The sequence below is a fragment of the Haliotis rubra genome, unplaced genomic scaffold, assembly GCF_003918875.1.
Source record: "Haliotis rubra isolate DU_JTF1 unplaced genomic scaffold, ASM391887v1 Scf282, whole genome shotgun sequence".
Lineage (NCBI taxonomy): Eukaryota > Metazoa > Mollusca > Gastropoda > Lepetellida > Haliotidae > Haliotis > Haliotis rubra.
Window position 1 is genome coordinate 922,039 of NW_025766914.1, and position 19,807 is coordinate 941,845.

Below are 19,807 nucleotides of genomic sequence, written 5' to 3' on the forward strand. Positions count from 1 at the left end.
TTTTTAAATTATAAAACTATTACTATTACTTGCAAACAACTTTCAACTGATGGTATATTCCCCTCATAGAAATTGAAGGTGTATGTGAAGATGTTTTGAACACTAACTAGAAACACTCAAACAACGCCCTGTAGTATTTCAATGGCAGATCGGAGATATGTCATATTTCTTACACACCTCAAATACACACTAACAATTTTTTTTAAATTATAAAACTATCACTATTACTTGCAAACACCTTTCACCTGATGGTATATTCCCTCATAAAATTGAAGGTGTATGTGAAAGATGTTTTTTGAACACTAACTAGAAACACTCAAACAACGCCCTGTAGTATTTCAATGGCAGATCGGCGATATGTCATATTTTTCACACACCTCAAATACACCCTAACAAATTTTTTAGTTATAAAAATATCACTATTACTTGCAAACACCTTTTAACAAAAGGTATATTTCCCTTCTAAAAATTAAACGAATATGTGAAAGAAGTTTTTAGCGATATAAGTTAGTCTTTCTTCGCTGTGTACTGAGAATTGAAGCCAGTGAGCTACAACATGCCCACTTGAAACTTTACTACAAAGCTACTGTACTTATACTGACACTAATAACAAGTATTTGACTTAAAATGAAGTGACAGAATAGGTAACTTATCTTCTACATGTAGGTTTTCAGTTGTCACAACACTCAGCGTATGTAATCAGCTGTTGAAAATAAACCGGGCTCAATCTTAAAACTACGCTGCCGCCATATTGGCTGCACTGGTCACGTGACGAGCCGAGGCATAGCTTAGGAGCTTTCCGAGGAGTGACCACTCCCCTTATAGAGTCTCCATGCTCAAACACATCTCGATAATCTCCAGGGTATACGTTACTACCCTGGAGATTATCGAGGATGCATCAAACAGTGCCTGTTCCGAGACCATAAAACTAGTTTCTTGCAAGGTATTTTCTTATTCTTCCTCCAATAGTTTCAGTTTCTATCAAGACTATATACTAGTATTTATTCTGCGGGTATTTCTGATTACTCCTCAAATAGTTTCAGTTAAAACGAAGACTCTATATATATTCCGAGATTATGTTTCATTGGTTCTTCCTCAAATTGATTCCATCTACTGGAATGTTTCTTCCTTCGTCCCCTTCTATTACTATTCCGAACACTACGGCTATACCGAACCCGAATAGGCCATCAACTTGAGTTCGCTATAACCGTAGTTCGTTATACGCATTTCGAATGCAATATACAGCAAGTGGCCGGAAGAAAAAAAGTTCCTCATATCCATCAGTTCGTCACAAGCGTGTTCGTTATAAACGTAGATTACTATACTAAAATTAATAGTTGGCCAGACCCTAGACTTGCACAAATCTCTAAGGTAATAATTAACAGTTTAAATGATAATTTCTAAAAACAAATTATAAATAACAGACTGGGGTAAGTCTCTAAGGTAATGATTAACAGTTTAAATGATAGTTTCTAAAACATTAAAACAGACTGGGGTCCGCTTATCTAGACTTGCCTCTTTAAAGGATAGAACTGCTTTAAATGCATGGGCTTAGCAGTCAGTACAGACTTGAAGCAAGGCTAGCCGGACGCGTTCTTCGTCCATCCTTCTTTGTGAATGTGTATTTTCAAATGTGATGTCATGCGGGTGGTTGGTGCGACAGTAAAATTAGTATAGACAGGTACTACGTTGGTATCTAGTTTCTCCTTCATGTACAAAACTTGGTGCGTTGCTTCAGAAACCACGCCGCAGTGTTAACATACCATCCAACAAGGTTTGGCATTAATTACTGTGTTAAACACCAGACTCTGGTATCATATTAACGTGCTAATATATTGTGGCAGGTAGGACTGTTATATTCGGTGCGGCGCGATGTATTTGGAGCCTGCTGCTGTCGAGAACTATAACCTAAAACCCCTTCCCCATTCCCCAACCCCACCTCCGATCTGATAGTAAACTCGTACGTTCACCTAGGTAGTGGTGTAGTATTCTGTTTAGACTAACACTTAGTCTCTGAATATATATCATTTTGATAGTAACAAACCCATTTAAACTGAAAACGAACCCCAGGGAGACCAGAAATTGGGAATCTATCCTTGCTTCATTCAGAGCTTTAGCACTGCAGAGAGGGCCAGGAAGTAGGAAAAATAATATGGTTCAGGGCCTGTGAGAAGACTATATTCAGTTTAACTAGACACTTAGGCTCTGAAAATATATGTTGATCGAACCAAATACCTCAATTTAAATTTAAAAGAAGCCATATTGTGTGGAAGATTAGGAAAATCTAGACGTGCTTCGTTAAGTGCCTTTGAACTGCAGGATGGAAGGGAAGGGATAATGATGCGATCCACAGTGAGAGAGACTATATTCAGTTATGGTGGCCCAATAGTCCAAGCCAAATTATGAAATGATATTTTATCTGCATTACAAAAAGAAAAACAATGGATGGAGCATTATCTTTTAGTTTCAACAACAGATGAGGCTACGGTGTCACTTTTAGTTGTAATCTATTTCGGGGAACTGCATGTTTGCGCTTTAACCCATTGAACCCATTGGGAATCGAACTTGAACTTTCTGAGTGACTAGTTGATGCTGTGATAACCTGACTATCCCACATTACTACTCCTCAGTGGATTGGGTCAGTGGTTGAAGCGTTCGCTCGCCATGAGCAGGACCCCGGTAGTGTTCGATTCCCCACGTGGCCACAATGTGTGAATTTATTGGGTCCCATGCCGTGATTTGGCTGGAATATTGCTAACAGCGGCGTAAAGCCATACTCACTCACTCATTGCAATGGATGATATTATATCTTCGAAGATGTGGGCGGATTTAATGTGGCCTAGGTGGTAAAGAGCGGGCTCGTCAAGCCTAAGACTGAGTTCGATTCCAGTCTTCACTGATGTTCCTCGGCGTGTTAAGTCTCGGTTTCTGCTGGAGGTGACGTCACATATCCGAACGGAGATATAATTGCCATACGTCTTGTATATTTGCAATTCCGACTAAGAACGAATAAGTATGAGTGGGTGTTCGCTGCATAGATGTATAACGCGTTCTAATCACCATGGTAACACACTTTCCTCCGCCATTTACAAAAGTAATATATTTTCATCGTTTCATCATAAACAAAGCTACACCACAGGCGTTTAAAGCGGTTCTCCTGTTTTAAAAATCCATGTGCCAAAAATTCACAAATGAGAAATAAAGATTTAAAAAAGTCCTTTCCTAAAGCTAAATATTTGTAACTAATTCCAATACAAACCGACATCCCACCCTGTGTTTTATGTAAAACGGTAAACAAGTAATTACACTAACGTTTCCATCATTCAGAGAGCATGCCAGGGAGAGACAGGGATATAATTAAGTGTTACGCTAGGCATGTAGCAGCTCACAAACTACGCTTTGAACATTGAGTTAACGGTAAATCACCAGCCTCTTGCCACCTGCGGTGTCTTCCGAATGTCATTTTCGACATAAAGCCAAGCAACTAGTTTAACTTTCCAATAAAATGAAGCAGTTATTGCTGTTTCATATAACTTGTCAAGAGCTGCAATACTTAATTATCAGTGTTACGTTGTAAATCTGAAAGGGAAATATATATGTTTGACGGGAAGGAATGCGAACATATTTTGTCTAGTGTTTCAGTAGAAAAGAACATGTCTACGTGATACTATAATTTAACTGTGATTATATTAAACACTTTTCTTTAATTCTAGAGTGAGTGAGTAATGTTTTACGCTGATTTTAGCAATATTCCAGCAATATCACGGCGGGGAATACCACAAATAGGCTTCCCACTTTGTACCCATGTGGGGAATCTAACCCGGGTCTTCGACGTGACGGACAAAGGCTTTTACCACTGGGCTCCCCCACCGCCGCCTGTTAATATAAGCGTAGTAGCATCACACACTATTTGTCTTTCTCTTTGTATGTCTGGATACGGCGAACGACAACATGCACTCGTTCACTATTTCCAACCATAGCGTTTGTGGCAGCAGGGTGACGCCAGAAACTGGCTTCGAAAATTGTACCTGTTAGGAATCGAACTACGACCCTTCTGCGTGTCTGCTGTAGCCTACCGTGGGGCCACGGCCAAGTCCGATCCAGATGTTCGTTGGGGTGCTGTTTAACGCCGCACTCAGCAATATTCAAGCTATATGGTGGCAGTCTGTAAATATGGTCCTATGATCGTCCTAGAAGGAGATTAAATAGATCGGGTGGTCAGTTTCAGTAATGAGGTGGCTCCCTACCCCAATGCCATATTGGTCACAATATTAATCATCGGACTGTCTGATCCATTCTCTATTATTTACACTCCGCCACTACATAGTTGCAATAAAAACAACAAACAACAAAAATGGAGGTTGAGGGTTAAAATATCTCCACGCCAGCCCAAAGAAACAAAGTAACCACGAAGCCCACCATCCGTCCATGTAATATTGTCCGGTGAGAACCCACGGGCAATATCATTTTGTGTCCCCCCTCCACACCCACGTGTAAATTTGTAATACGGGGACACACCAAGCACAGTCATGAGGTGGTGTGGCAGGAACGACCCGTCGTGTAAAGCACAGCTTGTTAAAATATGGCCGTCTGTTTGGGCAATTATGGATATTATATCTGACCTCGAATGCGCCATCCGTGCAGGCACCCTTTGATCTCGTGTCGTAAAAGGCGACTGCAATAGCCGCGCACTCTGGAAACTAGGTTTTAATGGACGAGGAAGCTCCATTGAATCGTCATAAGAGCAACCTGAAGACTTTACGTTTATGTAACGTCAATATTCAACCAAGCGTTCATTAACTTCTAACGTCTAAGGGAGACAACTCGTATAACGTTACGTTTGGATTCTCAGAATTTCCAAAATGGCGGTCAGAGGTAAATATAGAACCTGATTTTACACTTTATTAAGAACTGGTGCTGTTATGATATGGACGCCGACGCTTGGGCTCAAAACGCGCATGAATACAGTTTTGACCGTGTAGCTGAACGAAATCTCAATAACCGTGGTCTCGGGTTGAAAGGTAATTAATTCTGTTAATCGATGTCCCCTGTTGGCTTTGTTTAGAATCAAAACATGTCGGCAAATATGTTTGACCATGTGGTATGTCCATAAAAAACTAACTTTGTTTTGTTAGTGGGTTTGAAGTATTATGGTTGAAATTTGATATGTTGGTGGAAACAATGTTTTACCGCCTCGTAGATAGACGCTGACACATACACGTATTTATTTAAGGTGTGATGACGGTAACATTACCATCATCCGGCTGGGATGGACGCATAAATGTTGGGATATTGTAATTACTTTTCAAACTGGTGTAAGTGATAGCTAGGATATATTAATCATATAGTTGTTTCACTTTCGTGTTCGTGTGTTAGTAGTGTTACGCTATATTACGTGTCGGTATTTAATGTCATCAGTATATGTATACAGTACATACTCATACACCAAATGAATAATTTGAACTTACCCGTCTGTAGGTATCACATAAATTGATGTTACTTGATTGGTATGCAGCCATAACTTGTGGCAGAGGTTTATGTGTCATCTTTATCAGTAGGACTGAACTTTAATGTATGCAGTCCTTGTGACAGGAGACGTGCGTCTGGTATGAGAGTGTATAGAGAGAGAGAGAGAGAGAGAGAGGGGGAGGGGAGGAGAGAGAGAGTGTGTGTGTGTGAGAGAGAGGGGGAGAGAGTGTGTGTGTGTGTGTGTGAGTGAGAGAGAGAGAAAGAGAGAGAGAGTATGTGTGTGTGTGTGTGTGTGTGAGAGAGAGAAAGAGAGAGACGTACACATGTGTACCCTGTATGTAGATAACGTATGCACTTATCATTCTCCACACTTCATTGTTTGACTTTTACGCTGGAGTTAGCAAATACGATCGAGTCAGACAAGCGAGCTACTGAGGGTTTGAACAACATCCCACCGAACGCAGTCAACTTGACCAGTTTACACGTCTGTTTGGTGTCTTACCGGAGGTGGCCGCATTACACCTTCAGTTTAAGTATGCTACGCCTTCCTTCACAAGCGTATGAATACAAGATGGCTACAGGCTTAACAAACATAGATCATTCACTAGGCCCCATGCGTAATACTTTTAACACAATTCATGCTCAACCTTAAATGGTAGTACCAGTAAATGGTAGACCCTTTAAAACTCCAATCATTCAGAAATCACTACCGACTTCTTTGAAAACGCTGAAAATGTCCAGTGGAACACGAATGTTGAACCTGAACAGCCTACACGAAAACACGATGACGTCGATAATGACGTCATCGCTCTACCTCTCCTACAACTAGCTAAGCACATTATGTCTCACGGTCAAGAGAATACTTTCATTGGGTAGCGTTATTAACTTGACTCCAAATCAAAGCAATGGGTCCTGTATATACCAAATACAATGAAGATGTGGCACCCTAAGATGGAATATCACGGATCCAACCAAAGATAAGCCACATTCCCGGATTGTCTGAATCAAAATCTCTGCCCATATGTCCATCTATGAATGGTGTTGAAAACTTTGAAAGTCCATCTGAGTACATTGTCCTACCCACCGGGAAAACTCGTCCTAACAATGACAATGTAGTACCCTGAGTTAAACCAAACACCAAACGGTTAAACCAGAGGTAAGCCTCACTCCCGGATTGTCTCAATCCCTGCCCATATGTCCATCTATCCATGATGTTGAAAACTTTGAAAGTCCATCCGAGTACATTGCTCTGCCCAGCGAGACAACTCGTTGGAACAAAGTGCTCATTAATTAACCATCCCTCCCAATGCCCAACTGTTAACATTCCCTGTTCTGGATGTCCGCCTCTCTTTCATGTCCTTATAGACTTTATGACAACAAGGGCAGGTTGCACCATCTCTGGCGCTCACGATGAAATAGATCCATGTAAATTACAAAATGATTAGCCAATAAAGTCGCGTGCTGCCGTCAGCTGGTGGTTCGGGAGCCGCGGAGTATCTTCTATAGCTTCATTAATTAACAGGCACTTCTTCCGCTCGGACCAGCCACACACTGGGAGCTGGGCTCTCGTTTAAGGTAGGTAAAAGTTGGATTTGGTGGTCACTTGAGGATCCTGAGAGCTGGACACGGGGTTCAGATTGGTAACAGTTGCTTCCTTGTTCTGGGAGCAGCAGGAATTGATCGTAAGCGACTTCATAAAGATGGACTGTTTGTCATCTGAGTACATGTAGTTTTGTTGCGTCTTTTGAACTGTATCAGTTACAGATATTGGCGAGGTCATGCAGAATGTCGGAAACGTTGGGCAATTAAGTATGTCGTTCCTTAACGGTATCACTTACAGGTTGGCCAGTTCTTGTCCAAATTGCGAATGTTTGGTGTTTAGTCTTTTGAACAATATCAATTTGGAATTGGGAAGTCTGTGCAGAAAATTGGAAATGTTTGGCATTGATGGAACACGTTGTTTATAATATTTGACACTTCATCTACACAGGTACACATTAGTGTTTCCTTTGTTCGACTATATCAGGTTACTTGTATTGTTCCTCATTAATTGTTTCGTCTCTTGAATGTCATCTATTTGAAGGTTGTTTTAGGAAGAATGTTTGCCATGTTTCGTCTTCCCAACCTTTTCATAGAGTTATGTATCCATTTGAAAATATTTGTTGAGACTTTTCTCTTTTTAATACATCCATTACCGATTCATGTTTATGCAGATGTTTGCCATTTAAGCGTGTCCTCTGTTAAAACATATCAACTGACTAATCGTGTTTACGAAAATGCTTGTCATTTTGTGTTTCTTCTGTTAAAAATACACACTTGATGCATCACTATTTTTGTTTTTGAAAAATTGTTTGTAACTTCATTGTTTAATTCACTGGAATTTATTAAAAGAAAATTGGAGAGTTTACATGAGAGATCTGTGAATGTTTCGGTTTTACTGTTTCAGTTTTTTCCACAACACCATCAGGTTAATGAAACGTTGTTTTGCGCCCAGTGTAAGCAGGTTCGCGGATAATCGAGACTGGTCCTTCTCTGGCACTGACGCCCAAATGTCTAGCATTGTAGTGCTTTATTTTATGAATTAAATCAGACTACTGGAGAGTTACCTTTATATACGAGGGAGTGGGTGGCATCTCTCTGATAGTTCTCTGAGCTATATACTTACTGAATTAGGCATTGCTATACCAAACGTCCACTTGCCCGTTGTTTCACTGACTGACTGACTGAGTTTGGTTTTACGACGCTTTTAGCAATATTCCAGCAACATCACGGCGGGGAACTGCAGAAATGGACTTCACACATTGTACCCATGAGGGGATTCGAACCCGGGTCTTCGGCGTGACGAGCCAACGCTTTAACCACTAGGCTACCCCACCGCCCCTCGCCCTCAGTTTGCATTGTCTGGATATAAGAATGACACGCTACGTTGAAGTGGAAAGGCAGAACTTTCAAACGAATGATTTTGTCCTGAGAACACCTGACAACCAATAAATACGTCTTGGGGAGGTGGTTTTATTTCAAATCGAGAAGAGGGGGTATCTATTTGATTTATTCATAATTGAAGGAGTTGCATATTTACTATTGACCGATGTGATTCGCGTGAAGCATGTATGGGTTTTTTCGTCAAGTAAAAAACAGAAACTATCACGTGGAACACTTTTCTTTGTCTTTGGGTACTGAAAGACAATATAATCAGGACAAGGTTGAAATCCAATGCTAAATCTATCATGACCCCTGTTAAAAGTTTCAATTTCAACGTAAGAAGTAAACTGTTTAGGGGTGTAAGAGGTTCCGAATGGAAACCGCTATAGAACACGTGTAGATAAGTAGAACATGTAGAACCCGTTAGTGTTTAGATCTATAAATTGATTGGACGTTACACAGCTGTACCGGTGCGATATTTACCGATGGGGAAATTCCCCACTTTAATATTTTCAAAAATGGGGACGTCCTTTGACTGTTCTTTGACCACCATATTAGATGGTACATGTTTTATTCTCAGGACCACCCTCATCGTCCACATCATCAGGGTCTTTTAGAAGATATTTCAATTATATTTCTGTTCGGTTACCATGGAGAGACGTTAGCACCATGTCGAGGCACTGGCCTCTAAGACTGTTATACTGAAGTTCAGAAGGGGCATTGCTTGAGTGTTGGAACTAAATTGATTAAAATATACCTCGTGTGATACCGACACTTCGAATTGGATTTTGATTGACAGTAAAGCAGTTATTCTAATATGGCTTTGATAAGACTTTATTCTATAACAAGCATTAGAAGCTGCGTGTATGATGACGAGGGGCCATGGGGCATGTGCCTCTGCTCCGGAAGGTTGACACTGTTGACGTCCCTCACTATTTTTTGACGAGTGAGTGAGGTATTATGGATGAAATGGCAAGTGGAAGGTGAGGGAAAGTTGTATTTTATCGATGCTGTCCCATATAGTCATAATTTGAATTTTTTAACACAATCTACACATTTCTGTTTTTATCATATTTGAACAGGCCTGTCGAAGTCGTAAACTGTTAACGTGGCCCCAAAGAAACACGTTCTTGACAGTGACGTAAAGTCTTTATTTGCGTAGGATACATATATTGAATACTGCAAAGGCGTTGATCATGTTAAATAGCTTACATTATTGGGTATTTCGCAGTCATACTCAAATAGCGTTGGCCACATCTGTTTGTTCAGCAATTTATTTGTGTCTTTTGGGCAGATTACACCAGTGGAAAAGATTTGAGTTATTTGCATTTTTGTGATAGTTTGCATTTTCTGATTTTCAGATAAAATTGAATAAAGATCAACAACTTAGCCCAAGAAAATCACAACGCATGTTTTAAAAATAAAAATAAAAATATAAATTACACAGAGTCCGAACAATGGATTTGAATATTTTTATATGAAACTGTCCACGAAATGTATGTCATCAAAATAGAAATCTCAAATCTGAAACTGAAGCGCTTAGGTATTGTAATGAAACATCTGTCACGGGTGTGTTGGGGATATTTGATCTAGAAACTTACAATATCGTCACGTTGGCAAATATTAGCATCGATTATACACTCAAACACTGAGCAAGCCGTCTCGATCCATATGTCCAGTCTGATGTAATATTGCATAGTACACCAACCACAAGTTGTCCGCCATCAGCCACACGATCCAGCCGTCATGATGACGTCATCATTTTAATGGCGGAGTTACATAATCCAGACCAGCTGAGATTATCTCAAGCACCAGACTCCCGGACGCGCTCCCTGCGTCCTAAGTCCGCTTTTATTCTCGGATCAATTATAGTCTCCCTAGGGAGACGGCTCTGTGTCTCTTGCCTGCCTCGGACACGGCAAAAACATGGCCGGGCTGCATAGAGGGCGCTGTTTGTATTGATGGTCACGTGGTGTGCAAACATGGCGGAGTGGTTCATGGATGGTGTTTGGACTCCAGCTATGACTCCCCAAACTTGCCCTCTTCAAATTGAGCGATATTAATGATTTCAGCGTGTTGGAGACCGCGAGGTGCCTTCGAGGTGTCTGACCGTGAACGGTGTGTTGGTGACCAGCAGAGAGCGTGTAATACAACGATATGTCACATCAGAGATCGCGTGCACTAATGCTGAAGGGGTCGTTGCCGGCACAGGCACTACAGATACGTTTCTGTATACAGATATGTACCCTAAACAAAGTGAAAATACAGAAACGTACCCGGTACCCTAAAAGGCGGACGAGTCCATATTCCGCAATCCAAAAGCGAAACCGTATGTAGTTGTTCCCGTTCAACTGATTCCGAGTGGTATTCATGTGCATCGCGAAATATCCGTTACTGTGTATTCTCATTACTTACGATCAAATGTATTTAATACAACAGTATGACAGTTCCGATCAAGAATACGACACAGTGGGAATGGAATCGTCCTAGGGTACGTTTCTGTATTCTCATTATGGCCAGGGTACGTTTCTGTATATATATCTGTAGTACCCTTGCCGACAACGACCCCTTGAGCTGCAGATGGTGTTAAGGAGAACCATGACCCATTATGATACACGTTATGATCCACGTTATGATACACGTTATGATCCACAGTATGATCCTTATCCTTGTATACGAAATAGCAGCGAGACATCTACAACAATCATGGGTATGTTCCACCAGTGTACGATTCCGATTAGTCATGCGCATGCGCTGATGAATCACTGTCCAACAGTGAAGACTCCCGCAGACTCCAGCATTCAGCGTATCTAGACCCATAGGTTGTACCTGTCAACCATGCCCAGTCAGTGTCATAACCTTGCAATACAGAATAAGTATTTACTGAAGATTGACATTGACATTGAAAATCAAGTCATTGAAAAATTAAAGGACGTCTAAATATATTCAAAATGTAGTCAAAATGTTCACAGGACGTAGAAATAGACGTTCGAATCTGGTTTCTCACATCGCCACGTTATTGTCTCGCGAGACTGCTTCAACGAAGCTCGGGTCTCTCTCTCTCTCTCTCTCTCTCTCTCTCTCTCTCTCTCTCTCTCTCTCTCTCTCCTCCCAAATTATCTCTGACCACGCCGATACCAGAAAATGAAGCCTAACAATTAAGTTAGGTGTGGATGTAAGCTTAGACCTTGATAGACTAACGCTTAGTCTCTGAAAATATATAATAGTCATAGAAATCGGCAAAGTCATAGAAATAAAGAAAGAACTCCATTTAATCGGAAAAGGAGACCCAAAGAAGGGGAAGATTCGGAACTTGAGGAAAATCTATTCTGGCTTCATTTAATGGTTTTGCGTTAGAGTATAGGGCTGGGTGGAACTGAAACATATGGTTCAGGGACTGCGAGACAGGCTGTTTCCAGTCTTCTGCAAACGGACACAGGTTGATAGTGTATCCCAGTCAATGAAGCGTTCGCTCGTCACACCGAAGGCCTGGGTTCAATTCCCCACATGGCAACGACATCGTGATATTCCTCTAATAATGTTTACTGCTAAACGCAGCGCCAAACCCAGCGCAATCACTCACAAGCGGTTACAGATATCTGATTTCCAGCGGAAAATGACAACTGTCTTTGAATCATGCTCATCGTTTCTTTAAGTCGTTTTGAAAAGGTTTGATTTACTGATGTATTTACGCTCTAAAGCCCTGGTAATATTTATCTTCAGCTTTCCCCCATTTCATGTTGCCCTGATGTACCGATTCATTTTAAATTGGATGATAAACTGTTTTAGCTATGTTCTTGCACGACCTTAAATTGATATTTAAGTCCGCAGTTCACAAAGGAGATGTAAATTGTTTCTCGTCAAAAATAGATCCAAGAAGGGTTAGTTTTGTTAACAATTGTGCGGAAGAATTGGAAGAATTTTCAAATGTCGCATGTAATGTGTTATAATTGGCAGACACGTGATTGTTATTTGGCGGAATGGTTATGTATTCCAACTCTGACGGAACTTAATATTTCCGTTTGAAAACATCATTTTGAAGAAAAGGTACTGTCATGAAGAGTATTTCACTGAAAAGACTCGAAATTGGAATATGTCTACCATATTCTTTCCTCTTCAACTCCCTTTCATCTCTCTCCGAGAATTCCTCTCACAGAAGGTTCCTGGAGTAGGAAGGTCATTACTGCCTTGCGTTTATTGAGCACCTTAAGAGAAGCGCGTTCCATGCAAAAATTGACCACTCAAAAACTCCCCTTCGGAATAAACGCTAAGCCTCGTGGCGAAGCACGTGCCGAAAGTGATATTGTCTGTTGAAATGCAACAAAGGCAGGGCGAAAGGTTAAAAACTTAATTTTAAGGTCTCATTTCAGTGTAGCGAGTGCCTGTCGACATGTTGAATGTGGCAGTCTTTAAGGGAGAACAGATGTATCGTACATATCTACACGTGTTTATTTACTTATTCTTATCATCAATCTCAGACCACGCTGATATGACTTGCCATTGTTTAGAGTAGCAGCATTTTGTGTATATAGCTAAATGTAAGGGTATACAAAAATACTCTTCCGTTGGAGCGCTGGCGTTTTTTACGTTAAAAACACCGTGCACTTCGTGTTACCCAGAAACTCTTTCTTTCTTCTCCATATGGGATTATAACAAATCTTTCCTCCGGCGAGGTGCAGTATAATATTTGCCTGCTATAAACGTGTATTTGAAATTATTATTAAAGGAAAAAATCGTCCAAGAGTGAATTGCCAAATTCATTAGACATGGAAATCCGTTTGTTTCGAAAGTGATCATATATGTTCAATTGATTGAGAAAGTTATATTTTTCGATTTCTGAAAAAAGAAACGCCGGGGTAGGGCTTGACAAACGCTTAGTCATATGAACATATATAATTTTTGATAGAAACAAATAATTAAATTGAAAAGGCGCCCGAGTGAGATGGACATTCAGAACCTAGGGAATATCTCGGCTTCATTAAGAGCCATAGTATCACAGTAAGGGCTGAATGGAAGGTAAAATAATATAATATAATAGGGACTATGACAAACTGATGTAAAACTTACAGGTGAGGAAAAGGTGATCTTCCCGAAACAAACTAATAGCAGCCTTTGACACAGCAGATTTTCTTTTCAAAAGAGATTTTATTCAGAGATTGTACACGTATGGTGAACCTTTCATCATAGAGACATTGGTGTCCCAACAGTGACATCGGCCCTTGTCGTTCAATAATTCCAGTTTGCTTTTACCCTTGACTTGTTCTTAGTTCAGATATTACGAAGAACTAAAGTCATAGTTAATCAGATAAAACCCGATAAGGTAATAAACTTCAATGGCATATCCATGAATTAAAATGTACTGTTTTCAGACACTGAAGATTCCTGGTTAAAGTATGAAAGTAGTCGTCCATTTCAATATCTTTGTCACATATCAGCAATAGTTCAACTATATTACCCCACACTGTACATAATCGAGTCTGGATATTGCAGTATAGTGAGTTTGTTTTACGCCGCACTCAGCAATATTCCAGCTATATGGCGGCGGTCAGTAAATAATCGAGTCTGGACCAGACAATCCAGTGATCAACAGCATGAGCATCGATCTACGCAACTGGGACACGATGACATGCGTCAACCAAGTCACCGAACCTGCACACCCGATCCCATTAGTCCACTGTCTCGACAAGCATGGGTTTCTGAAGACCAGTTCTATAACCCGGATCTTCACGGGTTCTTCTCAATAAATGCCATGTGCGTAATGGAACCCACATGCAGGTGCGTGTGTTCCATACACATAAATATGACCTTATGCGCGTGTAGTATATAAGAAGAAACTTTCCATTGTTGCAGGCATATATAAGCAAATAATGAGCACAGTGCATCTCCCGTCCGGCCTAGAGTAGCCAGGTGACATTTAGTGAAGATGCTAGGAGGAGACACGTGGCCCCAAATCTCTTCTGAGGAGGGGAGATATTACACTATGCCGATGGAGTAGGTTAACAACTGGGAACGGAAAGGTTCCTGGGATTGCTAAATGGCAAGTTTGAACGCTTCTTGACTCTGTTGAGTTTTTATTCTGCTGCGGAGCAATCCCAGGTCCGATTTGTCTGTCATACAGACCCTGAAACAAATATATCCAAACAGCCTGTGCAAGTCTAGAATATGGCAAGTCTAGATTTCCACATTTTCAGGAAAATGAAGAAAGTCTCTGGGCTCCACAGCATTATATTTTATGGTTATCATTTATGAACCATTTTTTCTGTAAAATATGTTCATTTCAGAGACTAGATGTTAGTCTAAGGTCCGATGTGAATTTAAAGTTTAGTTTGGCTAAACGTTTAGTCACTTGAGGTACACCTTCATAGAATGCACAAGGCCACACATTATTTGCATGTTTTATGGATACTTTGGTTGGCAGAGACATAAAAATATGGGAAACTTAATAGATTCCAAAATAGATATTTAATACAATAAATAATGGGATAAGCACATAGGGTGTCTGAAACCCGGGGCGGAAGTCTGTTTTATGTAGCAGGTATATTTTTTGGGGAAAAACGCGAAGGAGCAAATCTGGTTAAGTACAATCTCATTAAAACGCGATCTGAGTTTTTGTTATGGCCATATGTTGGGGTAGCGAGCATCAAGATCTGATTTTAATTATATTTGGTTTAGTTTTTAGTTAGTTGGGGTGCGGGGTGGACCGGTGCTCAAAATTCCGTTTAGAATATATGCTTTATTTAACAATACCAAGTATAAGCACGTTGATTTATGCTGGTTAGATTTTGTTTAAGTTGGTCTGGTGGTCAATGCGTATTTTACCAATAAAAAAACTTTCGTGAAGCAAGAATATTGTTCGTTACATACTAGGCTGCCAGTGTGGCAACGCAGGTTGTGCGTTCGCTTGTCACGCATAAATTCCATGTTCAAATTCCCCACAGATGATTCTTACAACCGGGGCGTTGCTCTCTAGCATTTTCCAGTATTCCGCCTGGTATCTGTTATTTTAAATGAAATTGGATGATGGCTGTATGGCTAGAGGTTCACTCTATCAAGCAAGTATAATGTATAAGAACTAAACATCATTTACATAGCACGAGGTACAACATCGTCTGAAAGGGGTTCCTGAACCCGAGTCAATCCACGTGCTCCGGGCCAGCACAGAATACAGTATTATACTGTTACGCTATATCTTAAAAGCATTTCTTCCCAGAAAACCGGTTCGCCAATGACATCAAACACCATAAGAGGAATCCTAATTATGTTTACGTCCTTTTCACTGAAAGCTAGTTCCTTCCATATTATTTGGATAAAATTCAATCCTCTGTATTATGCTCCCCGTAACATTTGCAAGAAAAGCGTAAAAAAATCTACCACTTTCGGCGCCGTGGTCCCACTGACGTTGGCCCGAACAATAGGATTTGACTTGAGCAAGCTATTAAGATATTGCTGATCCCCTTTCCAAATTCCTGACTCCGAGCTGAGATGACAATGCTTATGGTCTTGTAACGAGAGATAAGACACGGCGCTTAATACCGACTTAGAGTAATAATGATAACAGCTAACATAATTCGATAGTTCCTTTGCCGCAAGGGACGGCTCCGGGAACCAGTGGCCTTTCGCTGTCGCTTTCACTCTCTTCTCGTTGTAATTAGCATGGTAATCCTAATGTTACACGTGTCTCACAAGACCCCGTAGCTTACATGAAAATCGAAACTTTAAGTAAGTTCCCCGACAGGGAATTGGATTGTCGCGTGAAAACGAATTCCAAATTCCACACACGGAGCGACCTGGCCACGCGAGACTTGGAATCCGGTTTGAGGTTCCCGCGAGACTTACTGTACGAGACTACCGACAGCCATTTTGAACCCCTTTGGCACCCGTTGTGATGTATCAAAACAGAAAAGGCAATTTTGCTTTTATGGAACGTGGAATGTAGATACCATTCCAAATTTATTTCGTGTTTTCTACACGAATGGAGAATGCTAATTTCCGCGACACCCAGAGAAATTGCCTCAAGCCATTGCAATAACCAAATATCACAGTCACGAACCCAGGAGAATAATCTCGCGCGTTCTGTTTCTTGACGAATTCAGACTCGTAGAGGAACATAAAGAAACCACCCAAGATATCGATTTATATCTTCCGTTCGGCTCATCCCAACCCTTCGTCAATACCACGTGTTTGCAAAGACACATCCTCAAGTATTTCTTATATTAGGTTAGTATAGAGGAACACAGCGTTACATTATTTGCAGGAAATGATTGCAAGACTTCGAATTGAAAAGGTCTCAAGTGTACGTTTTAACAAGACGATAACAAGACGTCTTAGCGCAAGGTGGCGCTTAACTTCATGCACGTGCGATGTGTAAAAGAATGTTGTTGCACGTGCGTTGTACCTAGGTGTGAAGATCGTATTTACCAAGAAACAATTTCAATAGTTACAGATCGTTTCCAATATTATCACGGCACGGCTAACTTCGTGGGAGTGTTTTTGTATCTTCTTTACGGGTTTACTTTATCTTCGATTTCTTCGTGGGTTCTGTGTGTTTAATGCTCATAAGATTACATGGTGTGTGCAAAGTGTCAAGTGTGTAAACCGTTTGTAAAATATTATTTCAGTTAAACTGTCCTTTATCTTGGTAGATACCATTTAGCACACATAATCCCTATTGATATTGTGATTCTGTACGTGGCATCCACGCTAACTTATTGATAAGTAACTGCACGCGATTATTGTTACACCGCATCAGCAGCCGGCGGCCATTCGCGGGATTAATAATCCATATGAATTAAATGCACATCAATTACTCAACTGTACACTGATATGCATGCAGGCTCTCATACAGACTGTGAAACTAACATATACGAAATCTACCAAACATGTCTACAATATTAAGCAAGGATGGATTTCTTCATCACCTGAAAACGATTGTCTTGACTTCTCTTTATAAGTGAGTGAGTTTAGTTTTACGCCGCTATTAGCAATATTCCAGCAATATCACGGCGGGGGACACCAGATACGGGCTTCACACATTGTGCCCATGACGGGAATCGAACCCGGATCTTCGAAGTGACAAACCAACGCTTTAACCACTAGGCTACCCTACCGCTCCTATAATACTCATGATAGTCGGGGATGTCATGTTCAGTGCGACTTGGCCATCGGAAACCACTCAAACATAGCCGTTATAATGTAAGTAGACGTCTAAATATACTTTATAGACATTTGTTCTCATGTCTGCTTGAAGTAAAATCATGTAATACAGCACAATTATCCGTATTTTATTGCAACATAGATATGAAGATATAGCTGCGTGTCTGTCTGAAGCTGTTCTTATCAGATATGTATATCAGACTGTAGCGAATCTCTCCTGTGATTAGATTGTTCTGTGGTTTATCCAGCTTTGACGCAGTCGCCATTCCGCCTGGCGAAGGAATTGGTGGTTTAACGGTTGAAGGACGTCGTCTTTGCGCCGTCCCCGTGTAAATCCCCAAACGTGCAGGGAGATGTCGCTTGTAATTATCATACGGATTAATTAAGACTTATTTCTTCACGTTTCATCTCAATCGCAACGCTGACTATGGTTTCTATGGTTACGAAAACATAATGAACTTTGCAAGTTCTGCTGCCCTGTTGATGAAATTTACATTAATTTATTTTTAACTGACAACTGTCTGTCAACGCCATTGGCGTCTCTAATTACTCCACTTCACACTGTCACCTCACATCCGGGTCCTGCTCGTGTATATGCGCAGTAAAAGGGTTCTGGTTTTAATTAATCCCGTCACTTGACACCAAAGGCGTTCGTACAAGATTCGTTCCAGTGTGTTTACTTTATGCGTAACGCCAACTCAAGTTTAGAACCCTTGATGGAAGAATCGTGTTCGGGAATCTTCCGTATCTTTTGAAAGTATTTCAGGTCTGTTCTATGCATTACTTTGTTTTATTCAGAACAGATGGAGAAGAAGATGATTTTTTATAGACCTTCAATTTCATTTCCGTGCGATGAGTATCTGAAGCTATAAAGGATTTTTTTATTTGGTAGTTCTGAGAACGGCGTCAGTTTATATAGCGTTTCATTGGTGGGATATAGTACCGCTTGCAATGTTGCCACTACCCTGTCGTTACCTACCCCTCTCTGAAAGAGAGCGGGGACGATGGGGTAGCCCAGTGGTTAAAGCGTTCGCTCGTCACGCTAAAGACCGTGGTCCGATTCACCACATGGGTATACAATGTGTGAAGCCCATTTCTGGAGTCCCCCGCCCTGATATTGCTGGAGTGTTGCTAAAAGCGGCGTAAAACCATACTCACTCACTCTCATTGTATGGGACCAACAGGACATTGCAACATGACAACATCCGTCACATATGAGTGTATGAAGAGTTATGCCCCTTGATTCAGATTCCGGCGCGAATGCTTTTTATTCCAGTTACGGTGATTGTTACAGGTATTATTTATATTCATTATTATGTTTCCATATTTGGAGTTCAATAACAATGATAAATAATATGATCATGGTTTGATAACTACAGGTCTAAATCTGTATTAAAGGTTATCATAAAATATTTTGCATGGTCCTTGTTACAAGTTCGGACATGTCCTTTTTTGACAACATGTGACAAGATTGGCATCACCTACAACATGACTGTGATAATATGCCTTTACATTTAAGTACAGCGAATATCAATATATGCCAGCCATGTCCATACTGGGACAGAAGAAATGGGCTTCTCTCAATGTAGCCGTATAGTTAATCATAACTGGGTCTTCAACCGGAGGGCGGTGGGGTAGCCTAGTGGTTAAAGGGTTGGCTCGTCACGCCGAAGACCCGGGTTCGAATTCTTTTTCTGTGACTTGAATCATCTTATGTTCAATGAATAGAGTACAATTTATGTGCATATTCTACTGATAATCATATTTTCTACAGTCCACAGGTGACCATAAACAGTATAGGGGCGGTGGGGTAGCCTATTGGTTAAGGCGTTCGCCCGTCACGCCGAAGATCCAGATTCGATTCCCCACATGGGTACAATATGCATGTGAAGCCCATTTCTGGTGTCCCCCGCCGTATGTTGCTGGAATATTTTCTAAAAGCGGACGACCGAACGCTTTTAACCACTGGGCTACCCTATGCACCCTTTAAAAATACTGTAACGGGTGAGAATATGGTATTAAAATACATCATCGATATACTACTGTATGACCTACGTCAAATTATCGGGTGATGATATACCAATATAGCTGTATGTCGTTTACTTTAATACCTATAAGATTACCTATATTTCCATTTATAGGAGCGCTATAGTTGAGTACTCTTGTCCGTAAATATTTTAACGCGCGCTTATCAGAGTCTTATACACTTGTATTTAAAAGGTTACACCAGCGTGAGCCTTTATGTACATTTATGTTGAAATAT

The 19,807-nt window shown here is 40.7% G+C and overlaps 1 long non-coding RNA gene across 1 annotated transcript in view; it reads left to right on the forward strand.

Annotated features, from left to right (window-relative positions):
• Positions 1-19,807, forward strand: part of LOC124281332 — a 165,385-nt gene that overhangs the window by 133,438 nt on the left and 12,140 nt on the right. The window lies entirely within an intron of this gene.